The sequence below is a fragment of the Alosa pseudoharengus genome, unplaced genomic scaffold (assembly GCF_046254945.1).
Source record: "Alosa pseudoharengus isolate Yale_2024_CS ecotype anadromous, Long Island Sound unplaced genomic scaffold, YU_APseudo_1.1 YU_APseudo_1.1_scf_1, whole genome shotgun sequence".
NCBI lineage: Eukaryota > Metazoa > Chordata > Actinopteri > Clupeiformes > Clupeidae > Alosa > Alosa pseudoharengus.
In genome coordinates, this window is record NW_027468564.1 from 56,146,454 (window position 1) to 56,149,207 (window position 2,754).

At 38.5% G+C, this 2,754-nt stretch overlaps 1 long non-coding RNA gene across 1 annotated transcript; it reads left to right on the forward strand.

Annotated features, from left to right (window-relative positions):
* LOC143114186 (uncharacterized) lies at positions 1–1,440 on the forward strand. Its single transcript, XR_012984866.1, has 2 exons — positions 1–220; positions 890–1,440. It is a non-coding gene; the product is annotated as an uncharacterized LOC143114186 (long non-coding RNA).
* Positions 1,441–2,754: the final 1,314 nt, after the last annotated feature.

The window sequence follows — 2,754 nt, forward strand, 5'->3', positions numbered from 1 at the left end:
CTCAGGGTGGGAATCCTCTGGGGAAGTCCAAACAAATAGCTCAAAAACTGTCAGCTGTCCGGTGTTTGTGATTACCCCAATTATGGCAAGATGGTCCAAAAACGTAACCTATCTACCAACCTTGACATGCCAAGAAATCGAAACATGGACAGATGAACAGGTCAGCACCCCTAAATGAATTAAGAAAAAAGGATACACAGCAACATCCATGATGTTAAAGGTAAGACGATATGGCTAACTGCTAACTTAATACCACTTTATTTATTAACTGGGTTGCACCGATAAACCTGTATTAAGGCACGGCCTTGTCTATCATTTCTGTTAGAGACCGTTTCACGTGGATATATGAATTTTGAGCTCTAGGTAACGTAAGTGTTATCATTAGCCTTAAACTGCCGACAGATTTGAGATGTAAACTTCTTGTGTCACAGTAGAATACTCCTTTAGCCGGTCAGGCTGTCTTACTAACCAAACTAGGTTATAGTTTATGTTTTTTTTTGTGCAACCCACGTCGTAGCTTAATTAATCTCCCTGTTTATCCTTTCATTTTATTGGCTTGTTTTCGCGGAGATTTAACAAAGGCGAAGTTGTCTACTAATGCAAGTTATGTTCTGCTTTCAGTCAGGGTTGAGGAGGGTGAGACTAATGCCAATATGGTCAGGGCGAAGGCATACCCCAGTATGTTTAAAAATGAGCCAGCTTACAGGGTACAGGCTAATGCTGTCAAATTAGCATACTATATATTTTTTCCCTAGACGAACTTAACAATTTGTGTGGTCTGAGCAACAGGCTTTGTATAAAGACTAGCCATAAACAAGTTTTAAATATATATATATATATATATATATATTATTATTATTATTATTTTTTTTTTTTTTTTTTCTTTCAGGTTGAATTGATCAGCGGATTCAACAAACCACCTGTGCCTGTGAAGCAGGTCTCGGGCACTGCTTACACCTTGTTGGCCTCCTGTATACAGTACTCTTGCTCATTACTCTAAATTAGGATACAAATCAGTCCCCCTAACCAAATGTAAAACCTCCTTACCCCAAACTTGGCACATCCCTTCTTGAGAATTAGGCCTAGGGCCCAAACCTGTCACTCTTAAAAATTAACAAGTCAAATCCAGGACCCACAGTTGTCACAGTTGAGTAAAAAAAGATTATGGCCATGGCCTACTTGAAATCAAATGCCCAAACCAAGAGAGTCAAACTGCTCATACCTGAGAACAGTGGATAGAAAATTTTTCCTTCAAGCATGGCCATGAATGTCACTCACAAGTCATGGGACAGATGGCTCTTACAGGAGCAAAATGGTTTATTTTTTTTGTAATGTGCCAGGAGGATTACTATCTGGAGAGAGTGCACTTTGATGCTGTCTTAAGTGCCCCATTGTTATGTACATAAACTTTATCATTAAAAATGTATTTCTTTATCTGTAGCTACTGTATTCACCTTATTGATGTCCATGTTGTAAGCTAATGTAGCATCAACATTTTTAAAGCCAAAGTTTAAATGCATTACAAGTAAAATAACTACATTGTGTTGCTTTAGAATCTATTCAGTTTATTTCATTTCCAGTTAAGAATGTGAAATGTCATGACTGACATAACTCCATGCCTAAAAGATAAAAAAACATGCCCTCTGCCGTTGGCTGAAGGGACAAGAACAATGATCTGTGTCTCGTAGTCCTATAAAAAATATAATATAATAAGTATAGAATAGAAGAAAATAGAAAATCGACGCCTTTTATTTTTACTGTACAATACAGAGATCAGCACAATGTTAATGCACAAGGAAAATAAATTGCTGTATGAGTTTTTTTGTGTACAAAGTATTGCTAATACTGTAGAAAGTACTATAGTAACAACACTGTAGAAAAAGACTTCATGTTTGATAATTATTCACCCGAAATCCAGTGTAGAATGTCAAGAACTATGAATCATTTTTGCTTCAAGCTGAAACGGGATGCCTTGAGGATGGTATTTTCCTGCGTAAGGCGGGCAATCTCCTTCCGTGCTGCTTCTAGCTGCTCTTCCAGTGACCGAGAGTTCAGCATAGTCATGGTCAGGGTGGGATGCTGGCTTAACAACTTGGTCTGCACTATAGGAGACAATGACAAATCAAAAACGTTCAGTTCCAACTGCATGTGTATCACTTAAGTTGTATAGTATACCATGTAAGCTACTACAGTGAATTTGTTTAATTAATGGAGATTACATGTTATACCCTGCTGCTACACATAGCCTATGTCTTATGTAGCAGTTATGAGATATTTTGCAAGATGGACATAGGCAATATACTTTATACGTGTCTTACCCAGTGTCAACTCCAGCCAGGTCTACACTTACATCTTCTGTCTCTCCAGCAGGTTCATTGCTGTGTATGTAATAATAAAACGTTAGTTTTTGCACAACTGAATGAATCAACTCTTTGTGACAGACCTAGGCTAAACATGACATTAGGAGACGTTTGAAACAAATTTCACTAAGTGACCTCTCTGTCTCTCTAATTCTCATTGGTCTTTTATGAGTCGTTTTTGTCCAAACGAACAGCTGAGGGACACTTCCTGGCAGCAACTAAGTTTTTTCCAGCCTCATCATGGTGCACAAAACACTGCTCAGTGAAATGTTTGGCACAAACTTTTGTGTTGGACGTAACGTTAATCTCCACGAACAACAAACAGCCTGCCCGTTAGCTGCAGTTAGCCTAGCCTATAACACAGTGACCAGGGGCCTCATGTACAAAGCTTGCG